This window comes from Pan troglodytes, chromosome 23, assembly GCF_028858775.2.
Source record: "Pan troglodytes isolate AG18354 chromosome 23, NHGRI_mPanTro3-v2.0_pri, whole genome shotgun sequence".
Lineage (NCBI taxonomy): Eukaryota > Metazoa > Chordata > Mammalia > Primates > Hominidae > Pan > Pan troglodytes.
Window position 1 is genome coordinate 32,166,194 of NC_086016.1, and position 25,928 is coordinate 32,192,121.

A 25,928-nucleotide genomic window follows, 5' to 3' on the forward strand; every position below is an offset into this window, starting at 1 on the left:
ACAGAAAAGTTTTCCTGTAATAATTTTGCTTATATGCTAACTCTTTTCATGTTAGCAAAGAATATTCTATGAATTAGAATGTCACTGTGGTAGATCTAAAGGAGAATGAACAGAAGGTGCTGGAGGAACTGTTAAACAATCTCTGGCTATTAAAAAACATCAAGATGAGAATTAAAGGCATATCCTGATATACTTGCCTGCTTGCACATGAGGCTGGGAGATCCCATGCCTGTTGAAGTTAACTCTAGCCCTGACCTCTATTGATCTTTTGGGAATGAGGGCTGATTTGAAGGTGCTGTTGCAGGATTTCATTTAGCTGCTGCCAGTTCAAGTGACCTGTCCCCAGGGCTGCAGCTGTATCCACCTGATTGCAGTAGGTGAGGGCTAACAGCAGAATTTAAAGTGGACCCTGGGCTGTGGAGCAAAGTGACTATCCATTTGGAGTTTTGGATAATGTGGCAGGAGTCCCAGCTGTTTAATTTCTAGTCACATTTTCCAGGAAGTTGTTCTAAGTTGAGATTACTGACAAGATTTCTCAAGGGCAGGACCAGATATGTGAGAGACTTCTAGTTCAGAGCTGACTCCTCTAAGCCTCTGACACTTAAACACGAGTCCTGCTGTCCCCAGCACACAACTGCACTGAAGCCTTGTTCCTCTCGGCTGGTGTAGAGTTCATCTGCATGTTGTGTGCAGATACCAGTAGCCTCCCTGCTTGAACAGGCCTCTCCTAGGCTAGGCAGGTGTTCAGAGGCATGAAGGTCTGGGCAGGGGAAGGGCGTCTTCTGAAATGGGAGTTACCAGGTTTTTAAATGCTGCTATTGTTTTATTTACCATTTAAGGTCTTTTCTATTATATCTGAGTAACTAGTCAGTTTTTCTTACAGTGCTCATAGCAGTTGTATTTGAATTGTATTTTCAGTGAAATTTGTTTTACATTGCCATTTAAAATTGGCCTTTAACAGCTTCCCAACTGGCTTATAAGAAGATTTTTTTTTTTGAATGAAAACATAACCCATGAGGCTCAGATGCTGTTGAAGACATAAATGGTATGTTGCTGCTGACAGTAGTGCTTGCCTATTGTAACAGCATTGGTTCTGCTGTAGCCTCGGTGACCATTTAAGTTGAATAAATCTGTCATTTTCACCCACAAACAGTTGTTGAGCCCCTGGATTTGGGTTGTCACTGTGGTTCTACTGCCAGTGCTATAATCCAGTGTCGTAGGTGCAGGGTATGAATCAGCTCAGCCTCTTAGGAGAGAGGGGCTCTCAGCGAGGAGGGTGCAGGGGTGGGGGGGTCACTATTTATCTTCCAGAGGCAGGGTTCATGGATTCCTGATGTTTAGAGGCGGAAGGGACCTTAGGTCACCTACTTCCACGGATTTCATACTGTTCTCTGGGGCCTCGTGGAGAGGGAGCCTCCAGGCCCATTCAAAGCTTTATTAGATTTAAAAGTAAGATCTGGTATGAAGAAAGGTTTTGTTTGTTTCTTAAAATAAAAAGTCTGAAAATCACTAATCCAATCTCCTCCTCCTTCATTGAGGAAACTGAGACTCAGAGAGGGCCAAAGACATCCAGATTACCAATGAGTTAACAGCAAAATTTGAATAAAAGTCATTCTTGGCCAGGCACAGTGGTTCATGCCTGTAATCCCAGCACTTTGGGAGGCCGAGGTGGGAGGATCACTTGAGCCCAAGAGTTCAAGACCAGCCTGGGCAATATGTTGAGACCCATCTCTACGAAAAATATAAATAAACCTGTCTCTACAAAAAATACGAATAAACTAGTCAGGCATGGTGGTGCACACCTGTAGTCCCAGCTACTTGGGAGCCTAAGGTGGGAGGATCTCTTGAGCCTAGGAGTTTCAGGCTGTGGTGAGCCATGATCATGCCACTGCACTCCAGCCTGGGCAACAGAGGGAGACCCTGTCCCATAAAAAAAGGAAAATACTTTCCCGACTCCTAACCCTCTTCTTGTGCTCTTGGGCCTCCAGAAAGCCTGATGTAAATAGCTGTATTGGTTCTCGTTGAAATCTCAGCGAGGAGCTTAGGCAATTGCCATCACAAGGCTTGAATTATGAGCCCTTCTCTCCCTCTTAACCAAAATCAAAATGTTGTGATAGTCTAATCCAGTGTTTTTGTTTTTAACTTTTCAAATACATAAAAACAAATGATATGTTATTAGCATGAATCATCAAAGTTTAAGTCATAACATCTTAAATCAGTGGGCTTGGGGAGGGAGCATTTTTCATTAGTGCAGATGATAGGTTCACTGTGAACTGTCCCAGCATCCAATTTCTGGATTTTGTTTTAGTTATATAATATGGGGGAGTTTAATTTTTAAAAATTTGAGTTTTATAGGTAAGTGGTTGCAAATGGTGGTAGTCACAGCTTGCCTGCAATCTCTTGTTGACAAAACTGAAGTACATGCCTGAAAAAAGGGATTAATAGAAGAATATCCAAAACCTGCTTTCAGTCTTTATCATCCATATATCAGATGAGAGACACCCAAAGATTTATAAGCACTAAAATTACTTTATGCTCAGGGCCACCAGGTCTGAGTTGGCCCTGGGCCTAATGATCACAGCACTAAGCTGGTGCCCTCCCAGTCAGTGACCCCTGCAAAGGCCACACACACACACACACACACACACACACACACACACACACAGCAATACAGACTGTACAGTGAAGTCTCAAGCAGCCTCACTGAATGTGTTTTAAACCTTTGGGTGTATATAGTTTAAAAGACGGTTATTAATACTTATCAGGACATTATTTATTAATATCAGGACAAATTCTCCTGAGGCAGTGCCACAAAAGTTGGTTTGAAAACCACCAGTTTGGTGGAAAGCACCTGTGTTTTAGAGCCCACAGACCTGGGGTGGGATCCTAGCCCTGCAGCACCAGCTGAGTTGCTCATGGGTGTATGAGGAACTCGGAGACATTTCCTCATCTGTAGCAAAGCACATGGCATATAAATGGAGTGGGAAGGTGGGGGCCTAGCAAATGCTGTCCTCCCCACTGTCCCGTGAAATGAGATAGATAGATAGATAGATGATAGCATTTCCGTCTCTGGCTTCTAGCAGGCATTTGGAACAATCAGTCAGAGCCAGGCAGCACTTCCATTCCACTGTGTGTTGAAACTAGACCCTGCTCTTGCTTCCACCTTACAGGGGAAAACATTTGACTTTGAAGCATTCCAATCTGAGTTTTGCACTAAGTTACAAATGAATCACTAGCTGAAGACAAACTAAAGTTCATATATGTGTTTTAGTTTTATTTGAGACAGAGTCTCACTTTGTTAACCCAGGCTGGAGTGCAGTGGCGCGATCTTGACTCGCTGCAACCTCCGCTTCCCAGATTCAAGTGATTCTCCCGCCTCAGCCTCCTGAGTAGCTGGAATTACAGGCACCCACCATCATGCCCAGCTAATTTTTGTATTTTTGTAGAGATGATAGGGTTTCACCATGTTGGCCAGGCTGGTTGAACTCCTGACGTCAGGTGAAATGCCCGCCTCAGCCTCCCAAAGTGCTAGGATTACAGGCGTGAGCCACCGTGCCTGGCCTTATATATGTGTTTTGTTTTTAAATTAACATTTTGTAAACAGATGGTGGTCTGCATGTGCACCGATGCTTTAAGAGTGTATGGAGCCAATGGGAAGGGAGTGTGGAGAGAAACTGCTTGTTGGGGTTGAGGCAGCATCTAAGAACGCCTGAGTCCTGCCATGGCAACAATCCTGCAAAGACAGACAGACAGGACCTCACTTTGTTAAACTGATGAGTTTAAGTTCAAGACTAAAGACGAAGCCAGAAGATGCAGACTAGCTTCGCAGGCTGAGAAGTGGGGAAGGTGGAGCCAGGTGGACCTCGCCTCTGCATCACAGAGGCCTGGGTCCAGGCTATGGTGCTCTTAGCATCTCTTTAAGAATAAATCCCAGAGCCCAAGGTTGGAAGAGGAAGTGGAGGCCTTGCGTTCAGATGGCCCTCCCCACCCTCTCCAATGACAGAGGAGCCCAAGGTTGCCGAACATATTTAAGGCCATGTCATCCGAGTTCAAATAGACATGAGTTTGTAGTAAGTGGTTGCTGCACTTTGCCAGCTGGAAGATCAAGCCTTAGAACTGGAGGTTCTTTCAAGTCCCCCAGAAAGTGCTGGCATACAATGTGTACCAGGGCAGCTCCCTCTTTAGAAGTCCCTGTCAGCCCTTGGAACATAAATTGCATCCCCTGGCCCCTTGGGGGTGGTCTGATTCTTTCTGTTCTCTTTCATCTGATTCAGTAATAAGCTAGCTAGCTAGCTGCTGCCTTATTACCGCCTAACTAGAGACTCCTAGTTTTGGAAAGACAGTAAGATGTCAGCTTGCCAGCCTCTATTACTGGGATGAGGAGACGGAAATGGAAACCATGAGAATGGTGTGCCTCTCGACAGTTGCCACTGACCCCTGGAGAGGAGTCCTTGTTGGGTTGGGAGGAAGGGGGTTGGGCTTGAACTCTCCCTGCCCCCTTACTTTTGGAGCAGCAGCATCCCCCCGAGGAGCTGAGAGGTCACTCCCTGGGTCAAGCAGCCTGAGCTAGTCCCTCTCCACGGACAGGATGATTCACAGCCCAGAAAAGGGAGCAGCCACCTCTGGAAACCGTGTACATCCTAAGAGCCCCTCCTGCAGCACCTTCCTTAGGTTGATTCAGGGAGGGAAGCTGTGGGAGGAGTCGGGGAAAGGCCTGGGAGCAGTGCTTCCTCTCTCCCTGCTGCACCAACATCTTGGAAGCTTGGTGGAGGTGGGGACACAACTCTTACCAGTAGTGCTGCTCTTCCTCCTGTCCCACACCCCCACTTTCTCTTCCCCTTTCCAAATACCCAAAGGTTTTAATGTGATCTCCTGGCATTGGAGACCCTGGGCACCACTGCACATTCAGGCCAGTGAGCAGGTCAGGCCCATGTAGCCACCAGAGGTGGCAATGCCCGAGAGGCCATCCTGCAGGCACTAGCTGGAGATGCCAGTGCTGAGTGACTCCAAGGAGATTGTTTTCCTTCTGAAAAAGCAGCACATGGCTGGGCGCAGTGGCTCATGCCTGTAATCCCAGCACTTTGGGAGGCCGAGGCGGGTGGGTTGCCTCAGCTCAGGAGTTCGAAACCAGCCTGAGCAACACGGTGAAACTCCATCTCTACTAAAATACAAAAGCTGTAGCTAGGCATGGCAGCTGCTCAGGAGGCTGAGGCAGGAGAATTGCTTGAACCTGGGAGGCGGAGGTTGCAGTGAGCCGAGATTGTGCCACTACACTCCAGCCTGGGCAACAGAGCGAGACTCCATCTCAAAAAAAAAAAAAAAAAAGACACCATTCCTTTTGCTGAAGTGGGCACAGGCCAGGCCCCTAGGAACTGAGCACTTGCAGTGCTGCAGGAAGTGCTCTCCTGGCACTCCCTTGTCCTGCCAAGAAGTGGGGACTGCAGGGGACTTTGAGCAACCCAGTACATGAACCTCTTCATTTACAGAAGCATTTTGGAGGCTTTTTTCACTACACAAAAGGTTCTACTATAGAATTTTCCAATTGTATTTTGCATTTTAAAATATACTGTTCATTAACATAAAAATATACACAACGCCGGGCACAGTGGCTCACGCCTGTAATCCCAGCACTTTGGGAGGCCGAGGGAGGCGGATCACTTGAGGTCAGGAATTCAAGACCAGCCTGGCCAACATGGCGAAACCCTATCTTTACAAAAACTTAGCCGGGCCTGGTGGCATGCGCCTATAGTTCCAGCTACTCGGGAGGCTGAGGCAGGAGAATCGTTTGAACCTGGGAGGCAGAGGTTGCAGTGAGCCAAGGTCGCGTTACTGCACTCCAGCCTGGTTGACGGAGCAAGACACCGTCTCAAGAAAAAAAAAAAAAAGTACACAATTACAAGTGAAATTCCCACTTGCTAGAGGTAACTGACTCACCACCTTTAGTGAGTTGTCTTGGTTTTGTTTTTTAAAAATACTCTGCAACAAAGCTTTACTTGTTTTTGTTGTCTGTTACAGAGTAAACCGTGGTGTAGATTCTTCTGCCAGAAATTCTCACACTTTTGGAGTTAGAGAACAGAAATGGTTCAGTAAGTGACAAAATGACAGCCAGAATAGATGGTCTAGGGCTTTGTCCCACATCCACCATGGCCTTAGCCTTTTTCTTTCAACCTTGTTTGGCTGGCTCCTTCCTCTATCCCTAAAGCTGTCCAGTCCTCCAGCCTGCAAAGCAAATTCTTTCAAGTCAAAGCAAATTCTTTCAAGTCTCTGCCTCCAGCAAGTATCCTGTCTTGCTCCTTCCCTTCACTGTGAAACGAACAGAAAGAGTGGCCAGCTCTATATCGTCTTTGCTTCACCACCCCTTCCTCTTCCTCCTACTTCTGCTGCCCCCCACCACCCCAACACTGGGTGTCCCCAAGGACTAGCCACACACTCTAGACCCACTCCAAAGCATTCTTTCTTGCAACCATTCTGCAACCTGCAACCTTGCTAACCCTCCTGCCAGTTCTTCTGCCTCTGTAGTTGGCCTGTGAGACTTTGCAGGCAGCCCTCTCACCTACTTCCTTGGCATTACTGCTCTGAGGCTCAGCTCTCTGCCCTCCTTCCACGCTTGCTTCCTTGGACATGCAGAAATTAAAGTGCTGAAAATGGAGGCCTGTTATATACCACAGTTCTAAGTCTCTAGAGGCCTCCTTCAGGCACATGGGGAGACTGCGAGAGCATCAGGTGTCCCCATCTGGACGTGTCTGTGTGGCCATGCTTCACCTGCACCCCCAAGCAGTTCGATGGCATTAACCTGGGGACTAGTTCTGGGCCTGAAAACTGAGCTCAGCCTTGTCAGCCAGAGATGCCTCGGGGCTTCCCCTGAACTGAGAGGCCACGACGTCTGCTCTTCGCTTTTATCCTCTGTTGCAGGATGCAGTCAGCACCTAGTGCAGGGTGAACGCCGATGCCAAGTTTGCCCTCCTATCCTTCAACCCCAGGTAGGAAGTTCACCTCTTATTTTCATATTGTAATTGAATTCCGACACCCCACCAACCCTTCCTGGGACTGGGGGAAGCCCCATCGTCAGTCTATTTATGACACTCAGTCGTAGGAAGCTTTGACCCTGGTTGGACAGGAATGAGCTAGAGCACCCAAAGCCACTGGGCATGGTTTCTGTGTGCTGCCCTAGGCAAGGGCAGAGGGGCCTCTGCCTCTCCTTACCTGGGCCTACCAGAACACCCTTGCCAGTCACATGTCTTCCGGGTCACCCTGCTGCCCTCCAAGGCACCTCATGCCCTCAGAGGGCCCTGCTGATGCCTGAAAAGCCCAGATCAAGCTGAGAACAAGGGCCTGGCTGTCTGTTCAGGAACCCTCTGCCCTGTTCTGCCTCGGTACTCTGTCACCCCTCATTGCTGAGGACCCTAACCAATGCATGCACAGAGAGTCTTGGCTTCTGACAGCTCTGGATATGCTCTGTGGCGCCTTCATGTAGTAAGTCATTGAAGGCTAAGTCTCTGTGCAGGCTTCACTGGTGACTCACACATGTCCCCACCCCTACCATTCCATGAGATGACATGGCACTTCTGTCTCAGGCACTGTTTGCTCTCAAGAATATGCTGCCTGTTAGGGAAGATGATCAGGCAGATAAATATATTCATACCCTCATCCAAAAAGAACAGGACCGGAAAAAGCCTCTTAGAGACAACCCATTGAAAATGGAGACCAGTGTTTCATACAGCACACAGTGAAAAAGGTTTGATCTGAATTTAATCTTGCAAAATGAAACTATTATTGAAATAAGTATCTTTTTTGAATCGACAAAATTATATATAATATACAGTATGTTTTGAAATATGTATACATTGTGTAATGGTTAAATCGATCTAATTAACATATGTGTTACCTCACATACTTATTTTTTTGTGATGAGAAACACTTAAAATCTACCCTCTTAGAGATTTTCAAGAATACAATGCATTGTTATTAACTAAGTCACCTTGTGGTGCAATAGAGCTCTTTAACCTAATCCTATTTAACTGAAATTTATCCTTTAACCAGTATCTCCCACTGTTTTGTTTAAAAGTATGTTTTAACAAAAGGTAATTGCAACTATAGGCTAATTCTTTGTTGTTGTTGTCGTTATTGAGAGAGGGTCAGTCTCGCTCTGTCGCCCAGGCTGGAGTGCAGTGACACTATCTTGGCTCACTACAACCTCCGCCTCCTGGGTTCAAGAGATTCTCGTGCCTCAGCTTCCTGAGTAGCAGGGATTATAGGCATGCACCAGTACACCCAGCTAATTTTTGTAGTTTTAGTAGAGGTGGGGTTTTGCCATGTTGGCTTGGCTGGTCTCAAACTTCTGACCTTAAGTGATCCACCTGCCTTGACCTCCCAAAGTGCTGGGATTACAGGCGTGAGCCACCACTCCCGACCAGGCTAATTCTTAAAAATAATATTTTAGGTGTATTTCCCTCCCCAAATTATATGATTGCACAATAGGACATTATTTCATGTTTGATTTTCTAGTGTAATCAATCACAGGATCATTTTAGGAAAAGTTAGTCAAGGGCTTCCTCAATTTCCCTCTTAAATCCTTTAGTCTTTGATATTCACATCATCCCCCTAGGAAACACCTAATTGGTTAGACATGTCACCTTCCCCTTCATTTGTTAATGGACCTACTCTCTGCGATCCTTATTTCCAATGGCTACACTCATCTGAGCAGTTTGCCAACACATTCACCAACTATGTGAAATTCTGCATATTTTACAAAACTTAAATTGTACTTTGGTGCCTGTTTTGTTGTATTTTCAACATCTCACAATCCGTAACAGGGAAGTTGGGCTATGGTGGATGGAGAGTATGTTAAGGAAGAAGAGATGTTTAAGTGGAGAGTGATTTTTCTAAGTGGTTGAGTTGTGTAGAGAATACTCTTCATGTCTGATGACTTTAGCTTTCTCCACAACTAGTGGCTACAGGAACTTGGATACTGACTAGTTGGAGTTATAGCTCAGAGGAAGAAGAGAGTACATGTACATCTGAGCAGGAAGCCTGCCCCTTGGGGGATAGCAGTGACATCAACACATGGCAATATGATGACGTCAAGGTGAGCCAAGGCAAGTGGGCGGGTTTCAGGATCTGAGCCAGAGGGCATGGGTTAGCGAACAGGAAAGGCAGGAAATATTTGTTAAAAGCTTAGGCCAAAAAAGTCTCCTATGTCAGGCCAAACACTGGTCCCAATTCTGTAGGTATTTGAGGTTTCTGAACAGAGAATGGAACAAGATGATAATAGTTAATATTTGTTATGGGCTAGGCACTGTCCAAATACTTTCCATGAGTAACACATTTAATTCTCCTATTAACCTGGTGAGGTACTGTGACAGCCTCATTTGAAACTAAGATGACTGAGCCAGTAGAGCTGTTAAGCCCCTTGCCCAAGGTCACCCAGAAAGTTGAAGCAGCTGAGCCATGGTTTGAATCTGGGCCCTCTGCCTCCTGAAATCACGCTCTCAACCGCTGCGCTACCCAGTCTCTCCTGGGCCCAGGATGAATGGAAGTGGGTGCTGGGAGGCGAGGCAAGATGAGGTGGAAAGAGCAGTAAGAGGCCACCTGCATGATAAAAGGCCTAAACCAGGGCAGAGAAGGGTTCAAGAGCAACTCCAAAGAACACTGAATGTTAAAGTACTAGTGCTGTTTCATTGGCTTTACACAGGACTGTTTCTTTCCAAAACTCAGTAAGTCATGCATGAAGCAATCACCAATGCAAGAATGAATCAGGGGCCGGGCGCGGTGGCTCATGCCTGTAATCCCAGCACTTTGGGAGGCCGAGGCAGGCAGATCATGAGGTCAGGAGATCGAGAGCATCCTGGCTGACATGGTGAAACCCCATCTCTACTAAAATACAAAACATTAGCCGGGCGTGGTGGCGGGCGCCTGTAGTCCCAGCTACTCGGAAGGCTGAGGCAGGAGAATGGTGTGAACCCGTGGGGTGGAGCTTGCAGTGAGCCGAGATCGAGCCACTGCACTCCAGCCTGGGCGACAGAGCAAGACTCTGTCTCAAAAAAAAAAAAAAAAAAAGAAGGAATCAGCTGCTCACTAAAATTAACTGTTTCAGCCGGGCATGGTGGCTCATGCCTATAATCCCAGCATTTTGGGAGGCTGAGGTGGGTGGATCACCTGGGGTCAGGAGTTCAAGACCAGCCTGACCAACATGGTGAAACCCCATCCCTACTAAAAATACAAAAATTAGCCGGGCATGGTGGCAGGCACCTGTAATCCCAGCTACTTGGGCGGCTGAGGCGGGAGAATTGCTTGAACCTGGGAAGCGGAGGTTGTAGTGAGCAGAGATTGCACCATTGCACTCCAACCTGGGCAACAAGAGTAAAACTCTGTCTCAAAAAAATAAAAAATAACATAAAATTCACCGTTTCTCAGGAAGAGCTCCCTCAACTAAACAGCTTCCCTTCTAATGCAGGGACAAATTGGCATTTAAGATAAATTTGCAGCAGACACCAGGGGGGCTAATGATCCTATGATTGATTACACTACAGAAAATCAAACATGAAATGATGAAGCTAGAGCTCAGTGTCTGCCTAGGCAAGTGCCTGCTTGTGCACAGCAGACAAAGCCCTGACCCAGTGTTGTGAGACCCGTATTCTAGCCCCCAGTCACTTACGGGGTAGGGGGTTGACCACTCTACTCTGCTTTAATTTCTCACCTATGGGGATATTTGTCCAGTCTGCCCATGGGACTGTTGAGGATCCAGTGAGGAAATAGATAATGTTTTACAAAGTCTGGCTGATCTACAGTGGAAAGAATGGTTCTGCCAAAGCTTGCACTTGAACATCTGTGACTGATTCCCAGCACCTTACCTGCGTTCCAGTGTAGTCTCCATGGGAGGCAGCAGGAATCCTGCTTGTCTGCCATGCAGCCTGGCAGCTCCAAGGCAACAGCATCCCTCCTCTTACCCATATCTGCCAAACCCAAGAGAAGAGGGAAATATGTCAGGTCTCTCAGGGTGTGGGAAGGACTCTAGGCCATCTCCAGCCAGGACAGTCCCCAACAAGAAATACCGGGGTTGGGGTGATGCCAGGGACAGGTTTTCTGGCAAGGATAGGAAGCTCTGCCCTGGGCTGCTGAAGTCTCCGAGACATGGGCTCCATGGGTGGCCTTGCTTCCAGCACAGGCGAGGTCTAGGCAAGTGGTCAGCAGTGCAGACCCCCTTCCTTCAGGGCTTCAGCCGCCTTACCTCCATGTGGGCCAGTGTCTGGATGTGCAGCCAGTGATCCCCGAACTTCCCAAATACAAACCTCTTGATGGATGCCCATCCTAGGAAAGGAGCGGCACCAGAGGTTGACTCTCTGGTCAATTTCTAGTATTTCCTCTGAGCCCCAAGGGCAGCATTGTGCAATAAGCTGCCTGGTCTGGCCTCTCTTGCCGTGCCCATACCTACTAAACCCCCTGATTATGGCCTTGCGGGGAGTGTTCCCGTCCAGTCTCAGAGTAGGAGCACACGTGGAGGCCCTTTCCTCTGTGGTACCCTCAACCCTGCTCTGCACTTCAGTAGTCCTGCTTGACCCACAGATCCCTCCCACCTTCTGTGCCCCCCATGCCCAGGGCTGCTTCTGTTGCTTCCCTCACCTTCCCTTCCAGCCCAGACTCCCACTCCCCTGCAAGCCATCCAGAAGAAGTCTCACACTAAGTCGTGGAAAATGCACAAGCCAGAAACAGCACAACTGTCCAACCACAGGGCAAGGAATAAGGAACTTGTGAAAGTTAGCCACAAACATAACATGGCAACGAATCAATAAAGTCATTACATACAGCCACATGGACAAATCTCACAGAATATTGAGTGGAAAAAAGAATAAAATATATGCAGTATGATTCCATTTTTGAGAAGTTCAAAACCAGGCAAAACAAAACTATTCTTTGGGGGTGCGAGAACATGGTAACTACAAAAGCCGAGGTCCCGGTGGTCTCTAGGAGGATGTAGAGAACAGGTTGGGGAGGATCTGGAGTGCTAGGGATGCTCCAGGTCTTGATTGGAGTAGTGGGTTTATAATTCAGCAACCCCTACAGATATGTTTGATGTGCTTTCCTACGTATATGTTATTTCATGAAGAAAAAAAAAAAACCCTAGCACCCCATCCCCCGGCTCTGCCTTGACCGGTTCAGGGCACAAGCCCCCTAGTGTGCACACCTCTTACCCTGTTGGCCTCAGTGGGGAGCATTGGATGGGGAGCTTCCAGGGCCTGAGGACAAAGGGATGGCCCACCACTCAGAGGTCCCACCTTTATTCCTTCCTCTGGGGTGTCTCCCTGTCCCAGGTTGTCACATCCCAGCCCCAGCCCCACTGTGTTCTCTGGGGAGTTTGGCTGTGTTGACCTGGAGCACCCAGTTTCCTGGCTTCCTTGGGTGGCCTTACCTGACCTAGTTCTGTTTCTTACAGAGGGATCTGCTCTAATGAGCCATTCCAGTGCCCCAGGTTTAATTTAATATCTGGTGGGATAATCTTGGTCTTCGTCATTTGTTTCTGTCACGTGGTCACCTGCTCACTTACTTACAGTTAGGGGAAAGCTTACAGGGAGTCATGCCTGGGAATGTTTGATTCTATGTGAGAATATCAGTCACATAGCAAGGTGAACTCTTACTCCGTGTCAGATGGACATTGGCCATGGAAACCAGGATCCTTGTCCTTATGGAGAGGAGTGCTGAGAGAAGACAGGGAAGTGTGATGAGGGCTGCAGAGCAGGCTGGCAGCCTGTGGGAACCTGCACTGAGCAAGTCAGACAAGGGAAGGAATGTTTCACTGAAGGCCTGAGGGATGGAGAGGGAACAAGAGGGAAGACACTCAGCCACGTCTTCATTTCCTTTAGCCCTGACAACCATGCTTTATGATAGGTATTATTATTCCCATTTTACAGATGTGGAAACTGAGGCACAGAGGGGTAAAAAGCCCAGACCAAGCTCACTCAGCTAACATGTGGCAGAATGAGGACTTAAAACTCCAGTCTAGATGATTCAGAAGCTGTAAGCAAGGAGGCTGCTACCACAGTCATGGTCAGGAATGACGGTGGTTTCACTGGTTATGGAACAAGTAGATGTGTGGGCTCAAGAGAGGTACTAATGATAGAATTGATGTTCTATGGACTTAGGGAGGGATCAGTCAGAGACAACTCGCAGCTTCGGCTTTGATCAACTAGGAGGACAGTGATTCACATTCACCAAGATGAAGAAACGGGAAGAGCAGATTTGGAGGGAAAAAGGTCATTCATCTAAATTTGATACATTCTACTTCAGTTAAAAAAAAAAAAAAAGAAAGAAATGGGTTGATTGAAAACAAAACAAGATGATTCCATGCCTAGAACTCCCGCTCTGTGCCACCCCTCCTTCAATCCCAGCATTCTCACACCCTTCGCCCTGCTTCCTTCCAGCATCCTCATGTATACGTGTACCTCTGATCCTTGGGCCCTCCAATATCCAGTGCCAAGCAGATTGCATTTCAGAGAACCACCTAGATGACACTGTCCTTGGCCACACCATTCACCACCTCACCCGTGCTTTTTCCTGACCTTCTCAGGGTGGAGTTCCCTTGGTCTTTCTAGTCCTGAGACCATTCTCTGTGTGCAGAGCTGGCTTCATAGGTGTGCAGCCTCTGCAGTTACACACGGCCCCACACTCAGAAGGGCCCACCTTCCGTTTAATGCTCCTCTGTTGCAGTCTTGAAATTCCTAACATTAAACAAAGGACCCCACACTTTCATTTTTCACTAGGTCCCTCCCACAAATTATATAGTCGGTCCTGTATGTATGTCTGCAACATAATGAGGCAAACCAACGTGCGGCAGCCTTTCCCATCCGTGGCAGTGAATCTCATTTCCATCTAGGAAGTCCAACTTCTTCAAATCACAGGGAGACAAAGCAAAAAAAAGGAGCTCAATTTTTTTTGTTTCTATGAAATACAGTTTTATGTGTAGTTTTATGTTTCTTCCTGATAATAATTTAGGAGGGAACCCTGAGGAACAGGATACAGAAATAACAAATTATGGGCCATTAACTGTGGCTAATTATTTCTTTATAGCCTAGAGTGGAGGCACATCTGAGTCGCTTTGGCACTCACAGTTACAGGAAGGGAGGGAGGGCAGCTTAAATACAATATAGAACCCATGGGGAGACGAAGGGAGGAGCAATTTATTGCAGGTTCGGCATCCCCAATCCAGAATCTGAAACGTTTTGAGAACTGACATGCTCAAAGGAAATGCTCACTGGAGCATTTTGGATTTCAGATTTTCAGATTAGGGATGCTGAACTATTAAGGATAATGCAAATATTCCAAAATCCGAAAAAATAAAAAATCCAAAACACTTCTGGTCCCAGCATTTTGGATAAGGGACATTCAACCTGTAATCTCAGCCTAGCTTCTGAAGCATAAAAGCATAGCAGCAGACAAACATGCAAATAAACTTATGTCCAACCCAAAAGTCTAATATCTGGTTTGACTTTGTGGAAGAAAAGGATTTCCTGTTTCACAGAATCCTTTTGTTCCTTGCCCTTTTTACCCAGACAGAGAGAGCTGCTTAGCATAAGTCATGGAAGGATGGCTGGGGACTATCAGAACCCTCAAGAGAAAGGTTTGTTGGTCTGGTTTATGCTACATTTAGGAGAAGGCCCAGGACTGTTCCTACAGTCAAGACTGAAACGAGGACTCAGGGTAGGGGTGGGGTGGGTAGTGGATGGAGAAAGAGGAGAGTAACCAGGAAGAGAAATGGGTACCCAGGTATCCTCTGAGGGTGACTCGAAAGAGAGATCAAAAAGCAACTGACTGTGAAAGTCAGGAAACACTTTTGCCATCACCGGAATCCATGAATGTTGAAGATCGACTGAGCAGGCTGTTTTCTTTCTGGTGATGGACAGTTCCTTCTAGATGCAGCAGAGGTACAATTCCATACTGTAATATGTTGGATAATGAGCCTTCAACTGGGTCTAAAATTAGGACTTTGACACACAAGACAAATGTCTTCAGGCTTCAGGTTTTTGTTATCTGGTTTCTTTTGGATACTTTTAGCTCTTCGTCTATCCTCCAGAAAAGACCAAGCTGACCCACTCATTGTCAGCACAAAGAATGCTGTAACGGTCACTGAAGACAAATCGTGCTGGTTTGGGAATAAGAAAAAAGAAGACAAACTCTTCTTGCCACAACTATGTGCTAGCCTGGAAGTGCACTTTAGTCATTTATTACCTCATTTGACATTGATCTATCATATGACCAACATGACTCACCGGTGCCTAGAGACTCTCTAACTTGTTTTTCCTGGCCCTGTGCCCTACTCAGTACCCCACACCCCAGATTTACTCCTTATTACAGCTGGCTTGTGGGAAATGGGACTGGCCTGGGGTTCTCAAGAGTGGGCTGAGCTACCTCTCCAGTAGTGCTCTCGAAAGTGGCTATTGTTTCTGAACTGAGAGCTCTGCAATGAGCAGACACTGCATGGACTATTCTTCTGAAGATTTAATTCCACATATATAGACATTGCCCAAGAAGGCTCTTCCTTTAGCATGGTTTGTATGCTTATGTTCCAGTCTTCTTATTTCCTACCTGGAGAACTCTTGCTCTTCATTGATCCATTAATTCTTGGTCTGCCAATTTGTGTTTCAGCTGTGCCAAAATGAAGGCTCGGGATTATCTTCTAAACAAAAAGAATGACCTCCTTCTCCTGCGTCTAGGCCCTAAGGCATTTCCCTGCTCACTAATGGGATTAAGAATATTTTCATATGTTTATTGGCCATTGTGAATTTTTCTTTTTTCTTTTTTTTCTCTTCTTACAAACAGATGTTTTATTGCATTTGGTCCACAGTCGTATTTCACATTATCTCATGGAGCAGGGCCCCTGGTGTGGGTCCCTGTGCAGTACTTGGTGGGGCATGTGGCCGGGGGAGATGGAGCAGTATAGCTGGTCAGGCCAAGAAAGGGAGAAGGAGGGCTTGGGGCTCTTTAAAACCTACTGAGAGGTCAGGCGCAGTGGCTCATGCCTGTAATCCCAGCACTTGGGGAGGCCGCAGCAGGCAGATCACCTGAGGCCAGGAGTTTGAGACCAGCCTGGCCAACATGGTGAAACCCTGTCTCTACTAAAAATACAAAATTTAGCCAGGTGTGGTGGAGTACCTGCAGTCCCAGCTACTTGGGAGGCTGAGGCAGGAGAATCCCTTGAGCCCAGGAGGTGGAGGTGCTGTGAGCACGCCACTGCACTCCAGGCTGGGCAACAACAACAACAAAACCTACTGAGGTCACAGTGTGGGGAGTTAGCATAGAGAGGGGGTCAGGCTTAGCCCTAACAACTCAGAATTCCACTTCCTTGTACAGGCCTCACTTTCCCCACCGAGCCCTGGGGCAGGTCTGAGGGTCTGAGGTCTGTTGGTCTGAGGGTCCTAGGGAAATCCAGCCACTTGGGAGCCTGAGATATTTAGTATCGTGGCCAGGCCCCCTTTCCCAAGGGACTTATTTCCCAGCACCGTCTCCACTGTCCCTGCCCCATTCCTCGGAAAAAAAAAAAAAATGTATTTTTCTTTTGTTAATACTTCCTGAAGCTTTAGCGGGTACAGAAACCACAAACTGATCCGCTGACAAAAGGGAGAAAAGGAGAGGCAACTGGAAACCTTCGGGGACCAGTTCCCTCCAAGCCCAGGTCTCTTCTCCCCAGCACAGCTTGGCCCACAGCCTGGACATGCCAACAGGGACCCTCACCCTACACTTAGCGGGATATGGCCTTGACTCCTTCCCCCACAGCCCGGTGGCTCAGTCCTGCGAAGGACCAAGGCAAAGGGGAAAAAAGCCCTGCTGCCTGATCCCATGCTGCCACTCACAGACCCTCGGTTGATTGGCAGCACTGAACAGGTTAAGAGGAAAAAGACATGAAAACACAGAAAAACCCAAAAACCCAGACGGGGAGATGATGTGGGGAGAGAGCATGCTGGCAGACTTCGTAGTCAGCTTCCTCCTGGTAGTAAGGGGGATATTCAGGGACCTCTCCGGGACCCAGGCAGTCGCCGGCACCTCAGGGAGCCCCCACTGTGCCTTGCGGGCAGTACTTGGGGTCATATATCTGCTGGCCCAGGCCAAGACCTGGCTACTCTGGTTGGTGCCCTGTGTGTAACCCATCTGCAGGGATATGGAGGAGTTACCACACTTGTCGGTTCCCAGCTTGGTGTCAGAGATGTGCCGCTGCGTCCCAGGAGCCGTCATGGCCACCTGGCTGACACATTTGTTTATACCCATCTGGACACTGATGATGGAGTGGTCCATGGGGGGCAGGATGTAGTTGTTGGGGTCGTAGAAATGCCTCCTCATGCCGTATGCGGTCATCCCTGACTGGCTGGCGCATTTGTTGGTGCCCATCTGCAGCCCGAGGATGCACTGGCCAGCCTTCAAGGGGGGTTGTCAGAGTTCCACTCCTGCTTCTCCAAGTACTTGATGCCAGTGTCCACCCCGCTCTGCAGCTCCTTAGTCTTGGCCTTCCTCACCAGGGCGAGAAGAGATACCTGCAGCTGTGTCATACTTCTACTCTCAAACAGGTCGTTGGCCTCGAACAGGTCCATGGGGTTCATCCGTAGCTGACCATGGCCTTGATGAAGTTGGAGAGGTTTTCTAGCTGGTGCCAGTTCTGCATGGAGTGATTGATCTTGGGGACTGAGCCTGGCTGTAGCTTGTTCATGAGTGTGCATAAGATAATCCCGTCCTTCAGGCCCTTCTGGAAGTCGGGGCTGATGAAGAGGCCTGTGAGTCCCTTGATCCAGCTGTGGAGCTCTGCCTTCTTCTGGGGGTCATATTTGGACAGAAGCTGGTTCTTGACCTCAGCCCACAGCCCATATGAGGGGCCCTTGTTGAACTGCGTGGAGCTCATGGCTGGCAGACACGGCGGCGGGATGGGACCGGACAGGACGGGACAGTACCCGTGAATTTTTCATTCTTATCTGCCCACTTTTATTGGGTTGCTTTTTCTTACTGGTTTATAAAAACCATTATATATTGGAGCTTTGAACTTTTTATTAAATGTAATATAATCACAGGCTGTCACTTGTTTAAACTGAATTTTTTAGTGGCATCTTTGTCAGTTACTAAGCTACTGTCTCTCGGCTTCCAACCTGCCCTTCTATATTCAGCTCTGGGATGCTGGAACTGAAACTGTGAAACTATAGTCCTCCTTAGCCAGCTGGCCTTCTGATAGGTCCCGCCAACAAGGGGAGCTAGAGAGAGACTCGAAGCCAGGAGGAGGGTAGAAGGAGTTGCTCCTTCCTGTTTTGCTTGATGCTTCAGTCAGTGTTGTTCCAGCATTGGCTTCTTACCATGAAGGTAGCACTTGGTTCCAGTTTCCAGCCTCTTGCAGCAGTCCCAGAATGATCCTCATTCCAACCCTTGGTGGTAACAGCCAGGTTATATCTGTGGTAGGCAGAATAATGGCTCTCCAAAGACGTCCATGTTCTCATTCCTGGAACCTGTTGAATATGTTATCTTAAATTGCAAAAGGGACCTTGCAGATGGGATTAAGATGAGGACTTTGAGATGGGAGATTATCCTAGGTAGTCTGGGTAGGACCAATGTCATCACAAGGGTCCTTACAAGCCTAAGAGGAGAGCAGAAGGGTTAGTGTCAGAGTGATGTGATGTGTAAAGGACTCAACCAGCCATTAAAGAGGAAAGAAGGAATCATAAGCCAAAGAAGGTGGGCAGCCTCTAGAAGCTGGAAAAGGCAAGAAAATGGATTATCTCCAAGGGCCTCCAGAAAGGAACACAGTCCTGCTGGCACCTTGATTTTGCTCAGTGAGTTCAGCCAAGAATGGCTGTTGAGGTGCTGGAGAGCAGTGACCCCAGGGGCCCTGAGTTCTAGTATGATTCTGCCATTAACTAGCTGGCTTTGGAGACAACGTGGCCCCACCCTGAGCCTCAGTTTCCTTACTCACTGTATGCTGGGCACCATTATCTCACAAAACAAAGTGGGTGTTGATATTTCTCATCCCCAATGGCTTTAAAGAGGGAAATGGAATAATTAGATGTGTGCTTCAGAAAGATCACTTGGGCTGCGGTATTAAAAAATGGTTGGCTCTTTATTCTCATCCATGTTTGTCAAAAATCTTACCCATCTTTCAAGACTTGGTTCACATCTTCTGTCTTCCACAAGTCCCCTCCCCACCCTGCCTGACCTCTTAGTTGGAGTCATTATCTACCTGGCACTCCCCACAAAGCAAAGTACTACATATACTGTAAATCCCTTGAAATTGGACATCACGTGTTTCATCCACATGTGCTCCACCGGGCTAGGTCCATGCCAGGACTGATAAATGTGTGCAGAATTATCCTCTGCACTGAAAAACCATTTTCGTGGGACAGAGGAAGAAATAATGGAGCCACTCAATACTTGTTGGGGACTCAAGCCTTCTTTTGATAAGGGAGTTTATCTGCAGGCCTCAAGGGGTGTACAATTAAGCACTGCAGGATGTATTTCCCCTAGCTCTGAAAGGTTCTGATCTGCCTTGAGTACTGATGTTGAAAAGGACTGTCTGGGAAACAGGCCCTGAGGTCAGCTTGGTTTATTGTCACTAGGCTTTAATCATATCCTGCAACTTGGAACCCTGAGAGGGTTCTTTTCACCTTGCACAATACGATGTGAGCTTTGCCGAGCTGCACTATTGATAAATGGGAAAGAGCAATAGTGACCTGCTTTCTCTTTTGAGACTTTTGCCCATTAAATATATTCTTCCTTAGATCCAAGCAATTCAATAGTATGGAAATAAAAAGCTTTTGTTGAATACCTGTTCTACAGTTTGAAGAGCAGTCCTCCTGTTTCATAATTTAGAATAACTTGAAGAAAAAAACCAAAATATCTATTATTATCTAAGAAAAGACTGGAAAATTTTTGTGACTTCTATAGAGTCTGTAACCAAGAACAGCATACCTAAGAAATCCAGAGATTTCCCAAATAATTTTTTTTTTTTTTTGAGACAGGGTCTCACTTTGTCACCTAGGCTTGAGTGCAGTGGCATGAACATGGCTCACCACAGCCTTGACTCCCTGGGCTCAAGTGATCTTCCTGCCTCAGCTTCCCTACTAGCTGGCACCACAGCTACAGGTGCACACCACCACACCTGGCTAATTAAAAAATTTGTTTTGGTAGAGATGGGGAGTTGCCATGTTGCCCAGCCTGGTCTTGAACTCCTGGGTTCAAGCAATCCTCCTGCCTTGGCCTCCCAAAGTGCTGGGATTACAGACCTGAGCCACCATGCCTGGTCCCAAATAAATTTACAAAGAATTTCACTGGGGATTAGTTAAAATATTCTGGGATTAATTTTTATTAATGTATTATTATTATTCTACCACACTGCCTCTGGTGGTGTGGTGGGGACAGATCTTGATTGAAAAGAAACAGCCGGGCGCGATGGCTCATGCCTGTAATCCCAGCACTTTGGGAGGCTGAGGCGGGCAGATCACGGAGTCAGGAGATTGAGACCATCCTGGCTAACACGGTGAAACCCTGTCTCTACTAAAAATACAAAAAATTAGCTGGGTGTGGTGGCGGGCGCCTGTAGTCCCAGCTACTCGGGAGGCTGAGGCAGGAGAATGGCATGAACCCAAGAGGCGGAGCTTGCAGTGAGCTGAGATCTCACCACTGCACTCCAGCCTGGGCAACAGAGCAAGACTCCGTCTCAAAAAAAAAAAAAAAAAAGAAACATGGGAGAACTTTCTGTAGTGACAGTCATACTTTATAATTGGATGCAGGGGCCGGTCACAGTGGCTCACACCTGTAATCCCAGCACTTTGGGAGGCCGAGGAGGGCGGATCACCTGAGGTCAGGAGTTCAAGACTATCTTGGCCAATATGGTGAAACCCTGTCTCTACAAAAAATATAAAAATTAGCCAGGCAGAATGGTGCACGCCTGTAATCCCAGCTACTGGGGAAGCTGAGGCAGGAGAATTGCTTGAACCTGGAAGGTGGAGGTTGCAGTGAGCTGAGATTGTGCCACTGCACTACAGCTTGGGCGACAGAGCAAGACCCTGTCTCAAAAATAATAAAAAATTGGATGCAAGATACATATGTGAATACATTTGTCAAGGCAAAGACTAATTCCAACAGCAAATTATGGTGATATTATATGTAAGAGAGTAGAGAGTGATGGAGGTTACCTTGAAATGGAGCTCAGCCCCTGCCATGCTCACGTGTTCTGTAGCTTCCACTACTGGCCTATTTATGGCCTCCATTGCAGAGGGCCAGGCTGAGAGGAAAAGATGTCCTGCTCTCCAAAGCTGTTGAACCTGGAAAATATAGGGGAGGCAGAGGTAGAACTGTGGCAAATGAGAAAGGTACTAGGAAGCGGTATAAAAAATAGTAGCTAACATGAACCCCATTCTACGTGTGGGTATTTTATTTCTTTTCTAGAAAAACGCAAAAAAAGTAGCCTGCAGGGGGGCAGATCAGAGCAGCAGTTCCCAATGTGTGGTGAGGAGGGACCCTACAGGCTCTGAGACTCATTCAGATGGTCATGAGGTCTAAATTATTTTAATAATAATAATAGGCCGGGTGTGGTAGCTCACTCTTGTAATCCCATCACTTTGGGAGGCTGAGATGGGAGGATCACTTGAGGTCAGGAGTTCGAGACCAGCCTGGTCAACATGGTGACACCTCATCTCTACTCAAAACATGAAAATTAGCCAGGCGTGGTGGCGGGCACCTGTAGTTCCAGCTACTAGGGAGGCTGAGGCAGGAGAATAACTTGAACCTGGGAGGATAGCTTGTAGTGAGCTGAGATTGTGCCACTGCACTCCAGCCTGGGTGACAGAGCGAGACTCCATCTCAAAAAAAAAAAAAGGAAAATAATAATAATAATAATAACCTGTTATTTGTCTTTTCATTTGCTTTCTCTTTCAAGTATACAGTGGAGTTTCCAAACACTGAGTGACATGTGAGAGCTTAAAAAATTAAATGCAGAAGTTAAGAATCCAGCTGTCTTCTTTTGAGCCAGACATTAAAGAAATTTGCAAAGATGTAAAACAATGACATTCTTCCCATTATCGTTTTGTTTTAGACAATGTAGTTATTTTTCATTTAAATGTTATGTTAATGTGTAATGAGTTTATTAGTGTTATTTCTAAATGAGTTAAATATTTTAAAGTTTCTCTATTTTGGGTTGGGTGTGGTGGCTCACACCTGTAATCCCAGCACGTTGGGAGGCCAAGGTGAGTGGATTACTTGAGGTCAGGAGTTCAAGACCAGCCTGGCCAACATGCGAAACCCTGTCTCTACTAAAAATGCAAAAATCAGCCAGGTGTGGTGCCACACGCCTGTAATCCCAGCTACTTGGGAGGCTGAGGCAGGAGAATTGCTTGAGACTAGGAGGCGGAGATTGCAGTGAGCTGAGATCGCGCCACTGCACTCCAGCCTGGGTGAAAGAGCAAGACTCTATCTCAAAAAAATAAAATAAAAATAAAGTTTGTCCATTTCAATTTATAATATGGTAATTTTTTTTTTTTTTTTAAACAGGGTCTTACTCTGTCACTCAGGCTAAAGTGCAGTGGTGTGATCAGAGCTCACTGCAGTCTCAAACCCCTGGGCTCAAGTGATTCTCCTGCCTCAGCCTTGTGACCAGCTGGGAGTATAGGCACACACCTTCGTGCTTAGCTAATTTTTACATTTTTTATAGAGATGGGCTTTCACTATGTTGATAGGCTGGTCTGGAATTCCTGCGCTCAAGTGATCCTCCTGCTTCAGCCTTCCAAAGTGCTGAGATTAGAGGTTTGAGCCACTGTGCCTTGCTAATATGATAAAATGTGATAGCTGTTAAATAAACACAGGATTTTTAGGGGTCCATAGTAATTTTTTTTTATTAAAAGTGTTTTAAAAGTGAGGTATAATTTATATACAGTAAAATGCACAAGTCTTAAATGTACAACTCAATTAATTTTTACGTATGTATACACCATGAAACCTTCACCCACTTCAACATACAGACCATTTCCTTCACCCTGGAAGGACCCTTGCACCTTATTCAATCAATACCTAGTCCTCCGGAGGTAACCATTATTCTGATTTCTACCACCATAGATTAGTTTTGCTTGATTTTGAATGTCATATGAATGGAATCATATACTTTTTTGTTTGGCTTTTTTTTTAAATCTCAGCATAAAGTTTTTGAGATTCATCCATGCTGTTCTGCATATTACTACATTTTTTTACTTTTATTATTGCTGGTGGTATTCCATTGTCTGATTATATCACAAACTGTTCTATGTTTTTCTTGATGGATATTTGGATTTTGTCAAGTTTTTGGCTATTAGTAATTAAGTGGCTATGAATATTCTTGTATAAGACTTTTGGTGGGCATATAAACTAATTTTTCTTGAGCATATTCCTGGATGTGGAATTGCTGGGTCCTATAGTTGGCTTTATAAGAAACTGCTGGCCAGGTGCAGTGGCTCACACCTGTAATCCCAGCACTTTGGGAGGCCGAGATGGGTGGATCACTTGAGCTTAGGAGTTTGAGACCAACCCGGCAAACATGGTGAAACCCCGTCTCTACTAATAATACAAAAATTAGCCGGGCATGGTGGTACACTCCTGTAATCTCAGCTACTCGAGAGGCTGAAGCACAAGAATCACTTGAACCCAGGAGGTGGAGGTTGCATTAAGCTGAGATTGCAACACTACACTCCAGCCTGGGTGACAGAGTGAAACTGTGTCTCAAAAACAAACAAACAAACAAAAAACGAAACAAAGGCCAGGCGTGGTGGCTCATGCCTGTAATCCCAGCACTTTGGGAGGCTGAGGCGGGCGGGTCACCTGAGGCCAGGAGTTCGAGACCAGCCTGGACAACATGGTGAAACCCCATCTCTACTAACAATACAAAAATTAGCCAGGTGTGGTAGCACATGCCTGTAATCCCAGCCACTTGGGAGGCTGAGGCAGGAGAGTTGCTCAAACCCGGGAGGCAGAGGTTGCAGTGAGCTGAGCTCACCACTGCACTCCAGCCTGGGCGACAGAGTGAGACTCTGTCTTGGAAAAAAGAAAAAAAGAAAAAAAGAAAAGATCGATAATACTAAGTGGTGATGAGCATGAGTAACAATTGGAAATCTCATACATTGCTGGTAGAAATACAAAATGGTAAAGCCATTTGGAAAAACAATAGGCAATCTCTTATAAACATACTCGTCCACTTGACATAGCAATCCTATTTTTAGGTATTTATCCAAGAGAAATGAAAGCATATCCATACAAACACCCGAATGTGAATGCTCATAGTAGCCTAATTCAAAGTAGCCCTAAACTAGAAACAATCCAAAAGTCTAACAACTGGTGCATGGATAAACAAATTGTGGCACATCCACATAATGGAAAGCTACCCAGCAATGGAAAGGAACAAACAAGTGATACATGCAACAACATGGATGAATCTCAAAAGCACTGTGGTCAGTTGAAAAAAAAAAAAAAGGCAAACACAAAGGAGTACATACCATATGATTCCACTTATATGACATTCTAGAAAAGGCAAAACTATAGGGACAGGAAACATCAATGGTTGCCAGGGACTGTGGGTGAGGAGAGGAGACTTGACTATAAAGGAACATGAGGAAATTTTTCAGGGTGACAGAAATGTTCTGTATCTTGATATGGTGGTGATTACATGATTGTATACATTTGCCAAAACTCACAGAATTATATACTTATAAAGGGTGAATTTTACTATATATAAATTATGCCTCAATAGACCTGACTTTTAAAAATAAACATTGCAAAAATTAAGACACAACCCCTCAAAAAGTCATTACCTTGCAAACAAAAAGAATTCCTTTTAAGCACGGCCTGACACAGAATGATGTGTTCGGTGAGACAAACTGGAAGCAACGAGAAAGAAAACAATACCTCCTAGGTACATGAGGTCCCACTTATATTTTGAAGGCTGGAGAGACCTATGCCAAGGCTGTAGCTCAACGCATGAACGTATTTATCTTCGAGTCTTTGTACTTTCCTAGCACTTAGCAAATGATAAGCATTCATTAAATGTTTGTTCGAATGAACTTTTGTTTTGGCTGCTGAGAGACATGTGGCCTAATTGCTGTAGTGGTTATGACAATTTGGCTAGCTCCATGTGAATGATTTGAACTATGTCAAGAGTCCCCAAGACCACCCTCAGGTTCAGTAATTCACTAGGAGTCATAGGACTCCGTTAAACTTATGGTTATGGTTTATTATAATGAAAGGATACAGATTCGAATTAGCAAAGGGAAAAGGCACATAAGGCAAAGCCCAGGAGAAACCAGGCATAAGCTTTCAGCTGTCCTCTACTAGTCTCACAGACAGTGTTTAATGCCCTGAGTAATGATGTTTGACACCGTGCAAATTGTTGCCAACCAGGGAAGCTCACTTCAGTCTCGGTGTTCAGGATTTTAACTGGAGGCAGTCATATAGGTATGCAGCCCCTGTGTAAATGACCTTAGCTGTCAATCTCCAGCTGCACAGGTCAAATTGACACTGTGTGGTCCAGGATTTCAGGCATACAAAAATAGGCATTCACCATAAATCACATTGTTAGCATAATCTACCTGGACAAACAGATGCAGTGTGGCCCAAGGCCTCAGGCATACAAAGACACTCTTATCAGGCAGGATATTCCAAGCTTCAGAAGTTATCTCCCAGAAGCTGGTCAAGGGCCAGGCCATTATTTGGAATATGCAGGGCTTAAGTAACCCAAGCCTGCTGATTTAATGCTTTACTGCACAGACTGTATCAAGATTTTTAAACCAGGCTTCGTGAATAGCTATATATTCATGTGCATGTGAGGGCATATAATTCTCTCAAAATTCATATCTCATAATTTCTGCTTGTGTATTTTTTCTAGGTAAAAGATGTTTCACAGCTTTTGTCAGATTGTCAAATATCCCGCAACTCAGAAAGATTAAGAATCTGGA

General features: G+C 46.2%; 1 long non-coding RNA gene and 1 pseudogene across 1 annotated transcript in view; both read right to left on the reverse strand.

The window, feature by feature from the left end:
- The window catches only part of LOC134809720 (uncharacterized), a 65,464-nt gene that overhangs the window by 21,567 nt on the left and 17,969 nt on the right, over positions 1-25,928 (reverse strand). The window contains exons 2-3 of the long non-coding RNA XR_010156102.1: positions 21,153-21,281; positions 10,851-10,952 (exon numbers count right to left, since the gene is read on the reverse strand). This is a non-coding gene — a long non-coding RNA (uncharacterized LOC134809720). The remainder of the gene's footprint in view (positions 1-10,850; positions 10,953-21,152; positions 21,282-25,928) is intronic.
- On the reverse strand, positions 16,868-17,966 carry LOC129138501 (calponin-2-like; annotated as a pseudogene).